Raw genomic sequence first — 19,658 nt, 5'->3', positions numbered from 1 at the left:
TGCATGTTCTCCCCGTGTCCGCGTGGGTTTCCTCCGGGTGCTCCGTTTTCCCCCACAGTCCAAAGACATGCAGGTTAGGTTAACTGGTGACTCTAAATTGACCGTAGGTGTGAATGTGAGTGTGAATGGTTGTCTGTGTCTATGTGTCAGCCCTGTGATGACCTGGCGACTTGTCCAGGGTGTACCCCGCCTTTCGCCCGTAGTCAGCTAGCTTGCCAGGATAAAGCAGCTAGAGATAATGAGATGAGATGAGGTCATAAAAACAATTTTCCCAACACCCAATTATTTTTGTTTAGTGGACCAAAAGCTACTGAATTTGAATCACAGACTTCCAATTTTATTTGATTTTTTTTTTCATAGAACAATTAATGAATTTAGGGCCACGTGGCCCTAAACTCTCCACTTTTTTTTCCTGCTTCACCATGACCCAATTCAAGATACTATGTCATGCATCGCATCACGTGGTGGGCTTTCGCCATTCACACAAGGCATTGTCAGATACAAATTTGAAACAGGAGAGAAAAATGGAGGACGTGAGTGTGCGAATGAAACGTGAAAGACCGGCTACAGTAATGGAAAGCAAGGAGAAAAGATGTTATGTTATTTACGAAGGAAAGGAAACGCAGGACCAAACTAATAAATATCGGCGGTTAGCGAGCACCTTGGTGTGATCAGGTGTTCGTTTAGCAACAGAATGATGGAACTGTCAGTGCACGGTCAATGGTAAACCTGTAGATGGCAGTAATGCAACACTGTGGATGCCAGCTGCTGTAAAACCCAAAAGAAGAACAAGGTAAACCTGCGCATGCGCACATGGACTTCCTTGGTCTGCTTGACTGTGCGAAGCGAGTGGTTTCATGCATTTTATTAGCTTTAATACCCTCAAATTAAATAACTTCCCAGCCACAGAATGGCCTGATATTTTGTGAGATATTACAGAAATGAACATATATGACAATGACCACATTTCTGAGGTAACTAAATCTCACTGATTTTATGAAATCAAAAGGCTGTCTAGCTTTAAGCCTTGGCCTAATGGTTAGAGAAGCAGCTGTGGGAACAAAATGTTGCTGGTTCAATTGCCTGGAGCAGCAGGAATGGCTGAAGTGCCCTTGAGCAAGGCACCTAACCCCTGGGTAAGTTGTATGTCGCTCTGGATAAGAGTATCTGTTAAATGCATAGTAGTTTTATGGCATGGATATATATAGATGCCACTGGAACCGGTTCCCTTGTATTTGGGTAGTGCAGTGGTTATCACTATCATCTCACCGCAAGAAGGTTCCAGGTACAAACCATGTCTGAGAGAGGGCCTTTCTGTGTGGAGTTTGTATGTTGTCTCTGTGGATTTTCTCCCACTTCAAAGACATGCAAATTAAGTAAAAAACTGGTGAAACTGTTGTACGTGACTCTGGATAAGAGCATCTGATAAATGGCTGTAATATAATATTTTTAATCTTAAAAAGAACATTGCTGCTCATCTGCAGTTTGCTAAAGATCATGTGGACAAGCCAGAAGGCTATTGGGAAAATGTTTTGTGGATGGATGAGACCAAACTAGAACTTTTTGGTTTAAATGAGAAGCGTTATGTTTGGAGAGAGGAAAACATTGCATTCCAGCATAAGAACTTTATCCCATCTGTGAAACATGGTGGTGGTAGTATCATGGTTTGGGCCTGTTTTGCTGCATCTGGGCCAGGATGGCTTGCTGTCATCAATGGAACAATGAATTCTGAATTATACCAGCAAATTCTAAAGGAAAATGTCAGGACATCTGTCCATGAACTGAATCTCAAGAGAAGGTGGGTCATGCAGCAAGACAACGACCCTAAGCACACAAGTCGTTCTACCAAAGAATGGTTAAAGAAGAATAAAGTTAATATTTTGGAATGGCCAAGTCAAAGTCCTGACCTTAATCCAATGGAAATGTTGTGGAAGGACCTGAAGCGAGCAGTTCATGTGAGGAAACCTACCAACATCCCAGAGTTGAAGCTGTTCTGTATGGAGGAACGGGCTAAAATTCCTCCAAGCTGGTGTGCAGGACTGATCAACAGTTCCTGGAAACGTTTATGGCCCTTTTCCACTACCCTTTTTCAGCTCACTTCAGCTCGCTTCAGCTCACTTCAGCCCGACACGGCTCGCGTTTCGACGACCAAAAACCAGCATGACTCAGCTCGCTTCAGCCCTGCTTAGCCCCTAAAACTCGCACCGTTTTGGAGTGGGGCTGAAGCGAGCCAAACCGAGCCGAGTGGGGCTGGGGGCGTGAGCAGACACTCCCCTGTGCACTGATTGGTGAGGAGGAGTGTCCTCACATGCCCACACACGCCCCGCGAGCGCGCTGGGATCTGTAAACACCGCAAACCCGGAAGGAGAAGAATTACGAATTACGAGAATTTCTGAAGCCTTATGCGCCTTGCCTCATCTATACGCTCTTGCCAGTATCTGTCCGCGTTGTCGGTGACAACAAGCCACAGCACCAAGACCAGCAACACTAACGACTCCATGTCCTCCATGTTTATTGTTTACTATCCGGGTCATGAGACTACCGCTTAAAAGATCACTGATGTCACTGTTTGCGCTGCTTAACGACATCACGTGACGTCCACCCACTTTCGCTAACTCCACCCAATGTGTCCACCCACTTCCAGCCAGCACGGTTCAGCGCGGTTGTAGTCAAAATGCAACTCCAACAGCCCCGCTCAGCCCGACTCAGCCCAACTCAGCACGGTACGGCTCAGCCCGACTCAGCCGCGTTGGTAGTGGAAAAGCGGCATTAGTTGCAGTTATTGCTGCACAAGGGGGTCAAACCAAATACTGAAAGCAAAGGTTCACATACTTTTGCCACTCACAGATATGTAATATTGGATCATTTTCCTCAATAAATAAATGACCAAGTATAACATTTTTGTCTCATTTGTTTAACTGGGTTCTCTTTATCTACTTTGAGGACTTGTGTGAAAATCTGATGATGTTTTAGGTCATAATTATGCAAAAATATAGAAAATTCTAAAATGTCTCTTTGCATCGTTTTTTCATTAATTGTGTGATGGTCTCTAGTATGAATGAATGCCCTGTGAGCTGGTTTTGGTGAAAAAAATGCTGTGGTTCTCCTGTTTCAGGCTCTTCTAGTTTGGTGGAGGAGTGGGTGGCGGGAGAACGACAGGATTTCAGCTCTTGCTCATTAATATTCATGACATGTAAACGTGTTACCTCTGATTGGCTAACAGCAATCAGTAAACGTGTTACCTCTGATTGGCTAACAGCACTGTGACGCTACCTCCAGTGGGTCAGAACAAGCGGATGTGGGTGTCTTTGTAAAAACTGTTTTGATTGGCTATTATAGTATGGTCTCAACATCGATGTTTTGACCAATAACAATGTAGATAACATGAATTTTACATCACATACAATGAGATTTAAACGAGACTAAAGATGGCGACTTACAAATAATGTGTAAACATCGTTGGAGTTAAAAAAGTTTGAACAGCATAAAGGAACATACCCCAACCCCCCGAAATTAATTTAAAAAAATTCTTAACGGATTTGGCATAATATAAAAAGGTCGTTTTTTACTCAGAAAAAGCAGAAATCTGCTGAAAAGCTCTCATCCCTGCCTAGCTTGTGACCATGTCATGCATGCTAACATGGAGAATATGAACATGCTATTTTCTAACAAAAACCTTCGAACAAAAAGTTCATGTTTTACTTACAGCTTGTGAGCTGGTGGTCGATTGTCTTGACTACAGATCCAAGTATTAAAAACAACCTCGAAGCAAAACCACTACTGAAGGCACCGAAGTTTGAAAAGTCACTGTGGTTGAAATGATCAGAACACAGTACTAACGCTGCATTATACTTCGCTGGTGGTGTTCCAAAGATAAATTCCAACCATTTCTTCTTCAGCTCTTCTATCTTGCAACATTGCTCCGCTTAGGTTTCGTTTCTGTTGGTGGTTCCAGCCCAACTTTGGACGCTCGTAACTCGGGCAGGGGAGGTCCCAGCCTCCCCAAACTTGGCAGCCAGAGACCTGTGCCCTCTCCCCAACAAACCAGTGCTGCCAGGGCGGGCTAGCCCTGCGCCCCGGGACATAATTCGCCCCGAGGCGAGCTGCAGCACTCTGCTTAGGTTTCGTTTCTGTCGGCGGCTCCAGCCCAACTTTGAATGCTTGTAACTCATGCAGGGGAGGTCCCAGCTTCCCTAAACATGCAATGTTGATGTCTTACTGCCACAAATAACACAGGCACGGACTTGTTCAGACATGTTTTCAACTTGCTGTTAGGTCCTCTTCGTTAGCTACTGACAAGATGGGCTCTGCTATGTCTCCTCACGCTTAAATCCGAACTTTCTTCCTGTGGGCGGTCACAAGCCAAGGTGGGCGAGGCCATGAATACTAATTTTCAAAGTGACATAAGTTCGTAGGGCTTTTTCAGATTCGCTCGTTTTTCCGACTATTTTCTTTCATAAGCTAATACAGGGAATGGGAGTAGAATTACATTTTCACATGCAGCATGCATATGCAACTCGGAGTGAACTATGGTATTTCAAAAAGAGCCAGTATTAAACGTTTTTGGTGGAAGGGCACCTTAATGTTAGGCCTTGCGAATATCTTGGCCTCTAGAGGCCGCTATTATATCTTTGTCATGTCATGTTTGTTTTGACAGCTAGGTGGTTTGTGTTTGTTTTGACAGCCATGTGCTTCTTTGTTTTTTTGTCATGTGCCTTGTGCCCCACCTATTCTTAATTGCCAATTATGTCCTGGTCATGTGTTCAATTACTTTGGGTATTTATACTACCCCATTTTGGATTTCTAGTCACTGAGTCTTTGTGCTGTTTGATGGTGAGTCACTCTTTGTACTGTGTACCTCTGTCTGTTGTCTTTTGTTTCTGGAATACTGCTCTTTAGGGACTTTTGGACTATTTTTGTTAACTTGGAACTTTGCCATTTTTTGTATCTCCTGAGCACTTGGATTTTTGCTTTCTCTTCCTTGGTTTTGGATTTTTTTGGACTCTTGGAACTTTTTTTTTTTTTTTTTTTGTATCTCCTGTGTTTTGGATTTTCCTGTCTGGCTGAAATTTTACCTTTGTGCATTTGTTTTATCACAAGTTGTGGATTTTTCTGGACTTCTGAGCTTTGGTAAATAAACTTCATTGAACCTTAGCTTTGATCTCACTTCTCTGCACTTGAGTCATCCCTCTGCTTAGCCTAGTGGGTGTTTGCTGGGTTACTATGCCAGTGACCCAGGTTCAATTCCCAGCTCGACCTAACACTTAAAGGGTTCACAAACTTTCAAACACCACTGTACGTAAGCTTTTCTTTCAGGAAACTGACCAATGTACCTAAAGGGAATGTAACTTTTTTTTTTTTTTTCCCCCTTGCACATTTTGTATACTGTATTTCCAATTTGTGTGTCTAATGTTTGGAATAATTTTTAACTGAACTTGTATGTCTACAGCCTAACAATGGAGTAACTCTTCCCCCCCCCCCCCCCCCCCTATATTTATGAAGAAATCAGTCATACATGTGCTATACTGTGCTGCTATTGTACCTTTCAAGGTCAATGTGCTCTGTTATATTGCTGGGAATGCTTGTTATTTGAAATGCCTGGTGGCCCATGTTAAGATACAGAGTTCAAGAGAATTCCAAGGATTGCTTTAATTTCATGATGTTTCATCCAAACAGGTTGAAAAAAAGTAAGCATGTTACAATATAACTACACTGTGTTACAGAGCAAATTAGACTCTTAACTCAAATATATTCAAATGCTTACTGAGGAGCATTAATGAGGAATTCGGCAGTGTGGAGAGTTACCTGTATCTTCTGTCCTAAAAACCACTAGATCTTTCAGTGATGAACCTGTTGCTTACTACATGTTATTGGGATGTATACAGTCCTCCAGTTACTGCTATTTCTCAGTGAGAAAACCTTTTGTGGACCTCCAATTAGTATTACAAATACCTAGGTCCTGCTAGGGCATATGATACTCCCCCACCCCAGGATCAAAGACAGTTTAAATACATAAAATATTCTAGAAATTGTGCATAACAGTAAATGTATATTTACAGTACAAATAGCATTTGTATAGTATGTGTACCTATATACAGTATTTCACTTCAAACTTTGATGTTTTTTGAATAAAACAAAAGCAAAAAACTAAAACCAACATAAGTAGGAAAAGGGTAACATGGGAGCATCAGATGAAATGTTCCCTCTTTTCTGTATTTTATATTTATCTGAAGCAGGCTTTATTGTTGGTGATAATTGATTGGGAAAACTGGCAAAGCATTACAGTTGTATTGTTACTAAATCTAAGGAATTGGTCTGAGTCAGTGCCACATCCATGCAATGAGGGTTAAAGGTCAGAACCATAGAGGGATCTGTCTCTTGAAGTCTTTAACCGTCTAATCTGACACATTTTGGTATGTCTCATGTTGCCATCCTTTATACATTTTAATTTTATTTCTCTTTTCAAGTTCCAGCATGAAGTTGTATTCAATGTTTCCATTGTGCTCGACTGAGTTCATACTTTGATAATGTTTTATCATAGTAATGGTACCATATTCCATTTTTCCTTGCTCCAAATCCAAAAACATTCACCTGTGATAGAAGAAAATAATAAAACCCATGGTTTCATAAGATACTAAAGAAGGTGGCATGGTGGTGCAGCAGGTAGTATTGCTGCCTCACAGCTCCATTGTCCCATCTTTGATTCTGAGCTCAGGTTGTCTGTTTGGACTTCCTGTGCAGGTTCTCTCCTCTGCAATGTCCATTACTAGTGCATCTCAAACAATTTAGAATATCATAAACTTCCTTTTTTCATAATTTAAAAAAGAGAAACTTGAATATATTCTATATTCATTACACAAAGTGAAATATTTCAAGCCTTTTTTGTTTGTTTTAATTTTGATTATAGCTTATAGCTCCCCTCTGAAGAATCGCCACCTTAATGTGGTGGAGGGGTTTGTGTGTCCCGATGATCCTGGGAGCTGATCAGGGGCATTAGCCCCTGGTAGGGACTCACAAGGCAAATTGGTTCCAGCAGAGGGGCCAGATTAAGAGCGATTCATAGAACTTGATGAAATGGCATCCTTTGTCCGGGAGTGGAAAACTGGGGCCTCCTCCTGGAGCCAGACTGGGGAGGGAAGCTCCCCAGTGAGCATCTGATAACTGGGCCTTGGCCCATGGGGCCTGGTTGGGCACAACCAGAAGAAATTATATGGAGCTGCTGCCATGTGGGCTCACCACCTGCAAGGACAGGCACCAAGGTTGGGTGCATTAGGCCAAAGATCGATGATCGACTTTGTGGTTGTATTATCAGATCTGTGGCCATATGTCTTGGACACTTGGGTGAAGAGAGGAGCAGAGCTGTCAACTGATCACCACTTGCTGATGAGTTGGATCAGATGATGGGGAGGCTGCCAGACAAACCTGGCAAACCCAAGCATGTAGTGAGGGTGAACTGGGAACATTTAGCGGAGTCCTTTGTTCATGAGGTCTTCAATTCCCACCTCTGGAAGAGCTTTTTGTGTATCCCGGGGGAGGTTTGGAATGTGGAATCTGAATAGACCATGTTCAAAGCCTCCACTGTCGAGACAGCTGGTAGGAGCTATGGCCAAAAGGTTGTCGGTGCCTGTCAGTAACCTTGGAACCCACTGGTGGACACAGGTGGTGAAGGAAATCATCAAGCTGAAGAAAGAGGTCTTTTTGGGCTTGGTTGGCCCAGGGGTCCTTTGAGGCAGCAGGCAGGTACTGGGAGGCCAGAAGGGCTGTGGCTTTGGCAATTGCTGAAGCAAAAACCCAGGTGTGGGAGGACATGGAGAAGGACTTTCAGTTGGCCACAAGGAAGTTCTGGCAACCTGTTCAGCAACTCAGGAAGGGGAAGCAGGACTTGCCTCAGGCTGGGTGCAGCTGAGGAGAACTGCAGACCTGAACTGGGGATATTGTCAGGCAGTGGAAGGAGCACTTTGAGGAACTCCTTATCCCATCCTACACATCCTCCATGGAGGAGGTGGAGTCTGAGGATTCGGGGGAAGCTTTGCCCATATCCCTGGCAAAGGTCACTGAGGTAGTCAAGAAGCTCCTTAGTGGCAAGGTACCAGTGGAGGATGAGATTTGCCCTGATATGCTGAAGGCTCTGGACATTGTTGGGCTGTCTTGGCTGAAACACCTCTTCAATGTCACATGGATGTCAGGTACAGTGCCTGTGGAGTGGCAGACCAGGGTGGTGGTTTCTCTTTTTAAAAAGGGGGACCGGAGAGTGTGCTCCAATCATAGGGGTATCACAGTGCTCAGCCTCCCTGGGAAAGTTTATTCCAGGGTGCTGGAAAGGAGGCACGCACTGACTGCCAAAACTCAGAAGGAGCAATGTGTATTCCATCCTGGTCATGGAATGGTGGACCAGCCCTTTACTCTGGCAGTGTTGGGGGGGTTCATGGGAGTATGACCAGCCAGTCTACATGTGTATTTGAAAAAAGGTGCGTTTCAAATTACATGTGATTTGGAAAAAGCTTACGACTGTCTCCCAGGAGTGCCTGGATGGGGGGGTGGCACTGTGGGAGTATGGGGTATCATGGTTGTTGCTACAAGCCATCTGGTCCTTGTACAACCAAAGTGTGAGCTGTGTCCATATTCTTGGCACAAAGTCAAACACATTTCCGGGGGGTGTTGGACTCCACCAAGGCTGCCCCTTGTTGCCGATCCTGTTTGTAATATTCATGGATGGGATCTCAAGGCTCAGCTGGGGTGAGGAGGGTGTCCAGTTTGGTAACCTCAGAATTGCATCTCTGCTCTTTGCAGATGATGTGATCCTGTCGGCTTTGTCAGAGCATGACCTTCAGCATGCACTGGAACGGTTTCCAGCCAAAAGTGAAGCAGCTGGGATGAGAATCAGCAGCTCCAAGTCTGAGGCCATGGTTCTCTACTAGAAAATGGAGTGCTCCCTCCAGGTTGGGAGTGAGTTGCTGCCCCAAGTGAAGGAGTTCAAGTATCTTGGAGTCTTGTTCACAAGTGGCGGCAAAATGGAGTGTGAGATGGACAGGCGGATTGGGGTGGCATCAGCAGTAAAATGGGCATTGTACCAGACCGTGGTGAAGGAGCTGAGCTGGAAGGCAAAGCTTTCAATTTACCAGTCAATCTACATTCCAACCCTCACCTATGGTCATGAGCTATGGGTAGTGACCGAAAGGATGGTATTGTGGATAAAAGCAGCTCAAATGAGCTTTCTCTGTCGGGTGGCTGGGCTCACCCTTAGACAGAGTGAGGGGGTCAGACATCCAGAGGAATCTAAGAGTAGAGCCGCTGATCCTTCATGTCGAAAGTAGCCAACTGGGGTAGTTCAGGCATCTGATTAGGAAGCCTTCCTTTGGAGGTTTTCTGGGCACATTCAACTGGGAGCAGCCCTCAGGGTAGACCCAGAACATGCTGGAGAGATTATATATCTCATCTGGCCTGGGAGCACCTTGGGATCCCCCAGGAGGAACTGGAAAGTGTTGCTGGGAAGAGGGACACCTGGAATACCCTGCTGCCACCACATCTCATAAGGGGAAGAAAGTGGATGGATGGATGGATTGGATCTTATAGCTCATGAAATTCAGAAATCCAGGGTCTCAAATTTATTTAAATATTTCCTAAGATCAATAAAAAAAAGATTTACAATCCAGAAATGTCCAATTTCAGAAAAGTATGTTCATTTATACACTCAGTACTTGATTGTGGCTCCTTTACAAAGAATTGCTGCATCAGTGTGGCATGGCATGGAGGCAATCAGCCTATGGCACTGCTGAGGTGTTACTGAGGCCCAGGTTACTTTAATGGTGGCCTTTTGCTCATCTGTATTTTGTGGTTGGATGTTTCTCATCTTCCTCTTGGCAATGGCCCATAGATTCTCTCTGGGGTTCATGTCAGGTGAGTTAGCTGGCCAATTAAGCACAGGAATATCATGGTCAGAAAACCATTGGGTAGTTGTTTTGTGGGCAGGTGCTATGTCCTGATGGAAAAGGAAATCAACATCTCCAGCATAAATATAAAATACAAGAAAAAATTAACCAGCATTATGAGGACATGTAAGAAGGAATATTATAATAAAATTAGATAGTAATAAAAATAACATGAAGGGGCTATGGAATGTTCTGAATAGTATTAGGAATGGAGCTAAAAACACAAGCTACCCTGATTATATTGAGTGACAGATCAATAAATAATATGGAAGTGGTAAATGGTTTAAATAGGTCCTTTGTAAATGTGGGACCAGATCTGGCAGAAAAGATTCAGGATACAGACACACCTGGAGGGCTGGAGGCTGCTCGACGGGAGAGAAATTCTAAATCTATATTCCTTGGTGCAGTTGGCATAAAAGAGGTCATAGACATTGTAAGGAGACGTGAAAGCAAAACCTCCACTGACTGGAATGATATTGATATGAGTTTAATAAAGTTATTGAAGAAATTGCAGAACCATTTACTCACATATGTAATCTGTCTTTTCAATCTGGTAAATTTCCAAACCTCATGAAAATGGCTAAAGTTATACCTTTTTATATAAATGTGGGGATACACCATTACACAAGTTACAGGCCAGTTTCTTTACTCTCTCAGTTCCCCAAGATCCTCAAACTGTTCACAGCAAAACTAGACAACTTCATTGAAAAACTTTTAGCTGACAGTCAATACGGATTCCGGAAAGACAGATCAACAACCCTGGCATTAATCGAACTTATCGAGAAAATCACAAATGATATAGACAAAAATGTTATGGGAATTTTTATAGATCTAAAGAAAGCATTTGACACATCACAACATTCTATTCAACAAATTAGAGAGGTATGGTATCAGAGGGGTGGATTTGGACTGGGTGAGGAGCTACCTAAGCAACAGGCAGCAATTTGTAAAAATTGGAGATCACACATCTGATTATTTGCCCATAACATGTGGAGTACCGCAAGAGCCTGTCTTAGGTCCTAAACTGTTTATATTGTATATTAATGACTTGTGTAATGTATCGTGTATAATGAAATGCATTTTATTTGCCAATGATACAAACATCTTTTGCGCCAGGGACAATGCACAGCAGCTTATGGAGACAATCACAACTGAAATGAATAAATTAAAAAGGTGGTTTAATGTAAACAAATTGTCATTGAATTTGAGTAAAACAAAGATTACTTGGAAAATATAAGTCGAACCCTCCAAGTTGAATTGAAAATTGACAACACCATAAAGTTTATGAAATTTCTGGGTGTGATTGATCATAAAATCTGCTGGAAACCACATATTAATCATGTTAAAGCAAAAATAGCAAAGATTACTGCAATTTTGGGGAAATCAAGACACATTCTAGACTATAAATCACTACATGCTCTGTATAATGCACTCATACTTCCATATCTGAGCTACTGTGCGGAGATATGGGGTAATACCTACAAATCTAACCTACAGCCGTTATGCACATTTACAAAAAAGGGCAATAAGAATTGTCAATAATACGGGATATCTTGAGCATACAAACGCATTATTCGTAAAAGCACACACTGAAATTCACTGATCTGGTTAAACACAAGACTGCACAAATTATGTATAAAGCAAGACATAACCTCCTTCCAGGTGAGGTACAAAATATGTTTATGGAACGGCAGGGTGGGTATAACCTGAGAGGGGAAATGAATTTTAAGAGGGTAAATGTTAGAACAACTCTGAAAAGTATGTGCATAACAGGCTGTGGGGTGGAATGGTCTGGGTAATGAGCTCAAAAATAGTACCAACATAAAACTGTTTAAAAAATTATATAAAAACATGTTCCTAAAAATGTATGAGCATGAGGACAGGCAGACTATATAGGTGAAATTGATAGTAAGTCTGTGACTGGTCTTGTATTTTGTATATAGTTATAGGTATGTGTATATGTATGTACTGTATATGTAGTGTGTATGTAAGTATCTGTATCTATGATTTGATTTGGTTGATATTATACCATTGTGTGGGTTTTTTTTTTTTTTGGGTTGCGTTTGTTTTCTTTTGTACATAGTTTATGGCAGAAAGTGACGTTTGATTAGTGGTGGTATAGAGGGTTAGGATTTGATTTACTTCCTAATCCTTTCTGAACATTGTTACTGCCTTGTGGCTATGCTATTCTGTTTTACGACAATGTTTTGATTATTGTATTTTAATTTTTATATCCTTCACTGTTCAGAATCAATCAAAAGAAATCAATATCTCCTCCATAAAGCTCGTCAGCATGAAGTGCTCTAAAATATCCTGGTAGATGGCTGCATTGACTGTGGACTTGATAAAACACAGTGGACCAACACCAGCAAATAATCTGGCACGTCTAAAGATCACACCTTGGATTCTGTGTTTCTGCACTCTTCCTCCAGTCTCTAGGACCTGGATTTCCAAATGAAATTCAAATTTTACTTTCATCTGAAAAGAGGACTTTGGACCACCCAACAACGGTCCAGTTATTTCTCTCCTTAGCTCAGGTAAGACATTGTCTCTGGTTCAGGAGTGGCTTGATTATTAGGAATGCAACGGTTGTAGCCCCTTTCCTGAAAATGTCTGTGCGTGGTGGCTCTTGATGCACTGACACCAGCCTCAGTCCACTCCATGTGAAGCTCTCCCATGTTATTGAATCAACTTTTCTTGACAATCCACTCAAGGCTGTGGTCATCCCTGGTGTGTGTGCACCTTTTCAGCAATGACCACCTGTGGCTTACCCTCCTTGTGGAAGGTGTCGATGTTCATCTTCTGGACAACTGTCAAATCAACAGTCCTCCCCATGACTGGTTGTGTGTACTGAACTAGACCAAGAGATACACAGTATTTCTTCTGTTTTACTCAAACTTGAAATGAACCACTAAAGGTTTTATTTATTTGTTTTCTGGACTGTAGGCCATAATTATCAAAATTAAAATGGAAAAATGTGTGAAACATTTTAGCTTATGTATAATGAGTCTAGAATATATTAAATGTTTACTTCAATAAATGATGGAAAATATTGAACTTTTTCATGATTGTCAGGGTACAGGCACTTACGCATGCAGCCACAGGGGAGAGCAGGTGTGTCACAAACTGGTAACCAAATCCAAATTGGTAAAAAGAAGGTATAGTCAGGTGTGGGTCAGTCAATCTGCAAGCAGTAGGTCAATGGGCAGGCAAGGGATCAGAGTCAAACAAATGTAAACAAAGTCAAGTGGTACTAGAAGTCAGGCAGGAAGTCAGAAGGCTCTGTAAATTCAGGTACAGGACACAATGGTACTTCACGGAGAGCATTTGTGAATGCTGGGCTTATATAGAGCAGTGATTAGAGAGGGGATGATGGGAAACAGGTGTACTTCCTAGAATTCAGGAGATGGTGGTGCTGTGGCATTTGGGAAATGTCGTCTGGAGCGGGCATGTTTGGAGGCAACTCCAAACTCGGATTTTCAGTGCTGTTACTCATCCCATTCTCATTATCTCTAGCCGCTTTATCCTTCTACAGGGTCGCAGGCAAGCTGGAGCCTATCCCAGCTGACTACAGGCGAAAGGCGGGGTACACCCTGGACAAGTCGCCAGGTCATCACAGGGCTGACATAGACACAGACAACCATTCACACCTACAGTCAATTTAGAGTCACCAGTTAACCTAACCTGCATGTCTTTGGACTGTGGGGGAAACCGGAGCACCCGGAGGAAACCCACGTGGACACAGGGAGAACATGCAAACTCCGCACAGAAAGGCCCTCGCCGAACCCAGGACCTTCTTGCTGTGAGGCGACAGAGCTAACCACTGCACCACCGTGCCGCCCCAGTGCTGTTACTGACAATGATATTCTAATTGTTTGATGCACTAGTCAGGATTCCACTCGGTTCTGTGGTTTCCTCTGGTAGGCCCCTGAAATGATACTTATTTTGCTTGTAATACAGTAGTCAGTTTATTGAGGGGAAAAGTCTACACTGTAGCCCATCTTGATTCTGCAATTTTATTCGACTCTTACTTGCAAAAATGCTCAAGATCTATGACCTTGCAAGGGGATCTCCAGTGTACAGCCCTCTTCAAGTCGCCCCCCCCCCCCCACACACACACACACACGCGCGCGTGCGCACATTTTCAGTTGGATTTAACTTTGGGCTCTGAATGGACCATCTTTTTCTTCTGAAGCCATTCATTCATTTTACTTAGATTAGTGTTTCATTTTGGAAGGTATTTATGCTGAAATAGTTTGGTTGTTGAAGAGAAGCAGCCTGTAGCATGTTACTGCCACCACCATGCTTCACTGGAAGTATGGTGTCCTTTGAGTGAAAAGCTGCCATGTTTAAGCCAAAAATAGAATATCTTTTAGAATTATGCCCATAAAGTTCTAGCTTGGTATCAGCAGACCATCATACATTTTGCCACATGGTGCTTGGTGTAGCCTTGGATTTTTATTTTTTATTGTAACGGCTTCTGTTTTGCCACACTGTCCTTTCACCCAGATATGAAGAATGAGAGACTGTTGTCACATGCAGGGAGTGACCAGTACTTGCCAGATATTCCTGCAGCTCTTTTAATGTTGCTGTAGATGTTTTGAAAGAATTCCTAATCAGTCCTTGCATTCTCAATCCATTTTGGAAGAACATTGTGTTCTTGCTAATATCACTGTGCTGCCTTTTTTTTTTTTTTTTTAAACCTTCAATTATATCCCACTCCTAGTCAGTACTTTTTGACAAGGCATTCTATCACTTTTCCAATATGGCTTATAAACATTTTTCTATATTCACTTTATTATTTTTGCTGTTGAAATAGAACAGCATTTGGTGTCCAGGGATCTCTCATGAAGACGCTCTGGCAAATGTGCAGAACAACCTATGGCAAAAGGGTGGTTTTACCTGGTCACAAATATGCAGGGTCAACATGAGTGTGAGGAAGCCAGTGGAAGGATATTTCACATGTTCCCTTGACCAGTTCTTGTAGACATATCTCATGAACTCGGGGCTCATGATCATCACCTATAACAACCAGGGAGGATGTTGTCAAAAGAAAATGTATCTCCTTTTTTAATGTTTATACAATATGAATATTTTAAAGGTCCCATGGCATGGTGGTTTGTTGATGCTTTAAACGGGCTCGTGGAGGTTTCCGGATGTTATAACCGCAGCCTTTCTCAAAATGAACCCTCGGCACGTAGATATAGCCTCCTGGGAGAAAGCCCCATTTCAGCGCTTTTACCAGTGCGTCGTTTTGCTAATGAGAAGCAGGAGGCGGGGAAGGGTAGAGGGTGGGAGTGGGTCTTATTAATATTCATGACATGTAAACGTGTTACCTCTGATTGGCTAACAGCACTGTGACGCTACCTCCAGTGGGTCAGAACAAGCGGATGTGGGTGTCTTACTATGGCGAGAGAGAAGGAACAAACCGCGAAGGGAAAAATACCACACGCTGACGTCATTAAGGTGCAACGCAAGGAAATAAATTCAACAAATGTTTGGGTTTTTACTGAACAAACATAATGAACGAGTGACAAAGAATGTGGGTGTCTTTGTAAAAACTGTTGATTGGCTATTATAACAGCATGCTGCATGCTTTTTGGTTTTGTAGCGCAGAGTACCTGGCTAACTGCAGGAAGCGGTTAGCTGCACAGCTAATGTAGCCATTGCAAGGCTAATGTGGCACCGATTTTAAAACACGGCAAAACGACTTAACAGTTATACACTTACTTGTTCGCTGTTTGTGGCTGATACGGCAGGGATGCTTGGTACAGACCCAGGCTTCAGTGACAGTTGATGTGCAAAACCTGCCCTGTACTGTCCCAAGTTGTGGAAACATTCATCAGGAAAATGCTTCCGACAAACACACCATCTTAGGTAGACTCGACAGTGTATTATTGAAGTAAATAAAATTAAGCCACTGCGTCTTCAGGGGCTCTCCCGTCGGCAGTAAAAACAGACTTTTTTTTTTTTCTGTGTGTCACATCCATGTACAGCACAATTTCCATGTTTTGCTCGCTTAGGTGATGCCATGTTGTGTCCTCTATGGTCTCCTCACTACAACTGGGCGGGCAATTCATACGGTGGGTGGGAATCCAGAGGGGGGGTGTGGGGATCATCTCCCTTGCTGATGTAGTAAAGGGAAGAGTTTATCAACGCGCCGTTTTGACGCGCCATTCTCAAATGTTGGGCATAGTTTGGTTTACACATTATGAAATTTCTAGCCACTGGGGTGACTTAAGAAGGTCAGAGGAACTCATTTTAACGTTAAACCTCAAAGTGAATTTCATGCCATGGGACCTTTAATGCACCAGCCATTGAAACAGCACTAATCATAGTAAATCACTGGCTGCTTTCAAGAGGCATGTCATCTTATCATGGAAAAATGAGTTTTCAAGTAACCCCAGGCCAGATAATCATCAGCTTGTCCCAGGGTTTAATTATGCTGAGTAGCATGACATTTAGTCTGGGTTGGGTAGCTCTAAACATTTAAGGAATTAGTTGTCATTTTGTAATATGAAGACCCATTTAATGGTTATTATTAAAGATGTTTACTGGCCTTGTCTTTGTTTGCTTGTATTGTAGGTTTAATATTTTTATATGTGCTAAAACAACACAACAAAAAAGACATCATATCAAAACAAGAACCTGCTAGAGTAGCATGATGTACAGATCAGTTTCACTTCACAGCAGTTGTGTGCCCTCACCGTGTAATGGTTTTTGGTGGTGAAGATACTAATGAGCCACTCCATGTCCAAAACTTTTAAATGGCAGCAGCACCAGATGGGTGGAGTTGTCCAAGTCCATAGCACTCTCAGGGTACATGGCTCGGTGTGTGGTCTTCAAACCCACATCCCTCTCATAGCCTATAGTGGGACCCTGATTCATCCTATGTTACAATATAACACTTGTCAAGGTTTTACATCTGTATGTACAAAAATGAATGGTCTTTTTGTTTATCAAAGTGGAGATGATGACAAATTTAGGTAAGCAGGTAGGTTGGTGTGTCAGTGGCTGAGAAGTTTGGACTGATAGTCAGATGGGTGGGGAGGTAATTTGAAGGGAAGATAGGTGGGTGTTTAGGTAGGTCATTGGACAGGTCAGTAGCTGGATGGTTTAGGAGGGTGAGTAGTGAAATAGGTGGGCAGGTAGGTGGTTGGGTAGATCAGTGAGTGGGTTGGTAGGTAGATGGGAAAGCAGGCGAGTGGGTTGGGTAGATGGTTTGGTAGGAAGATAAGGTGAACAGTGGGTGAGTTTTTGGGTGCATAAATAGGTAAGTTATGTTGGTGGGTACTTGGGTCAGTAGGATTTGTGAGTAGGTAGGTAATCATCTTTAGATCAAAAGGTGCAGCCTGTTGCTACCTCAAATAGTGAAGTTGGGTCTGGGACTCCGACAATGTCTCATTGTTTAAGGCAAGTCATTTGTTTAGCTAAACCTTTTGTTAATAGCTTTTTATTATGTTAAAGGGGAACAGAGGGCAATATATAGAGTAAATATAAAACACACATTAACTAACCTTATTCAAGACTTAAAGTTTTGTTCTAAGGTTGGAAAGTTAGTGTTTTGAAAGTAGCTCGAGCAAACTATTTCCGCAGTTTGAACAGCCTGCCATGATATTAATTTTATCCAATCAGAATGCACATTCATTTTCTCTGCATAACACTCATGACGTATGTATGTGCCCAGTTGTGTTGGCTCATTGAGGTTGGGAATAGCACGTGTGAAATACCTGTTTCTGCCTCTTGCGACGATTTCGCAAGTCCACTGGTGGCGCCTATCTCATTGCAGCAAATAAATTCTGCTGGACTCGTGAGCAACCCCACTCTCATGCGGTCACTCAGGTTTGTTGATGGCTGAGTGGTTGGCTGCTTTATGTCCTAGGGCCCCCTCATGTCTGTTACTTTCTGGCCCTCGCTTTTATTCATGCTATCATTGATAGTCTTGCCAGAGTACCTTCTTGCACTCAACACAAAATGTGCACTGCTCTTAACCATTATGTAACAATGAGCATACCTCTCTCTCTCTCCTGCTACACAAGCCACTACTGAGATACCAGTGACGCTGACCTCTCCTACTCTCTGGATCTGCCTGAACCATCCTGATGCCCTACTTCTGGCTGGAGTGCTCATCACTTTGCTCCTGTGGATGATGGATAGCCTAAAGATACACTTAGAAGATGGCTTTGGATTGCCAGTTAATACAGATAGTTTCAATACAATGGTTTGTTATTACAATTGCCATGATAACTTTGGGGGCGGCATGGTGGTGTAGTGGTTAGCGCTGTCACCTCACAGCAAGAAGGTCCGGGTTCGAGCCCCGTGGCCGGCGAGGGCCTTTCTGTGTGGAGTTTGCATGTTCTCCCCGTGTCCGCGTGGGTTTCCTCCGGGTGCTCCGGTTTCCCCCACAGTCCAAAGACGTGCAGGTTAGGTTAACTGGTGACTCTAAATTGACCGTAGGTGTAAATGTGAGTGTGAATGGTTGTCTGTGTCAGCCCTGTGATGATGAGATGATAACTTTGGGACTGCATTTGTCATGAACAGTCTTGCACTCAAGCCTCCATCAATGGACAGTTGATAACTTCAACAAAATAGACTTCATGTTAAAACTATAATGAATTTCCTGGTGACACAATTTCACATTTTGACCATATAGGACACAGTTATAGAAGTGAGCTATTTATAATCAAGTTATTCGTTATTACCCAGATAAGATGGGTTCCACGTTTGGTTTCTTTCTCATGTCATCTCAGGGAGTTTTTCCTTACCACCATCATCTCAGGCTTGCTTATTAGGGATAAATTTGTAAGTTCATTTGTTTAAATTTTATATCCAGAAGTCATATCTTTGTCTAGTCACTTTGCAACAATGTCTATTACAAATAGAAGTCAATTCATGTCAACTTTATTTGTACAGTGCTTTTAACAGACATTGTCACAAAGCAGCTTTTCAGAAAATTAAATACTTTAAACATATGAGCTAATTTTATCCCTAATAAATTTATTTATCCCTGATGAGCAAGCCTGAGGCAACAGTGCCAATGAAACACTCTTTCACATGACATGAGGAAGAAACCTTGAGAGGAACCAGACTCAAAAAGGAACCCATCCTCATCTGGGTGATAACAGATAGCGTGATTATAAATAATTCACTTCTATAACTGCATCCTATAGTCACAAAGTACAGTACAACTGTGCAACCAGGAAATTCATTATAGTTTGAGCATGAAGTTTATTTTGTTGAAGTTATCAACTGTTCATACAGAACATAAAATTGACTTGAATTGACGAGCACCTGATAATGAAGTCATGAGAATCTATTAGGTGACCATAATGGGATCCGATCAGATTGTCCGAGTTGCCCACCACAGCACAGGTTCTGCAACAGTCAGGACCAGCATCATTGTAGTGCTCCTTATCAGGGAAGTGTAAGAATAGAGGTTCCACAACATCTCTGCATTTCATTTTATGGTATGGTTGTAGATTCTGACAGAGTGTACTGTTTTAGTATTTGCATGGATATAGCAACCTCATTTAACCCTCTGTACTGCAGTAGAATTCTAGAACAATGCAGTATTTCACTAAGAACAAAAGTTCCTTTCTCTTTTATCATCCTGTAAACAGTTGTAGTTAAACAAAATTACAATTTCAAGTTTTTGTTTCAATGAATGAATTTTATTTTAATATGATAAAATATGTATTAGTAACCTCCACAAATATTAAAATGCACTGC

The 19,658-nt window shown here is 42.4% G+C and overlaps 1 pseudogene; it reads right to left on the bottom strand.

Moving 5' to 3' along the window:
* Nucleotides 1-6,395: 6,395 nt before the first annotated feature.
* Nucleotides 6,396-19,390, bottom strand: LOC132870759 (CMP-N-acetylneuraminate-beta-galactosamide-alpha-2,3-sialyltransferase 1-like; annotated as a pseudogene).
* Between the last annotated feature and the right edge of the window lie 268 nt (nt 19,391-19,658).

Source organism: Neoarius graeffei, chromosome 2 (genome assembly GCF_027579695.1).
Source record: "Neoarius graeffei isolate fNeoGra1 chromosome 2, fNeoGra1.pri, whole genome shotgun sequence".
Classification (NCBI taxonomy): Eukaryota; Metazoa; Chordata; class Actinopteri; order Siluriformes; family Ariidae; genus Neoarius; species Neoarius graeffei.
Note: the sequence above shows the minus strand (reverse complement) of the source record. Positions and strands in the feature narration are given on the sequence as shown.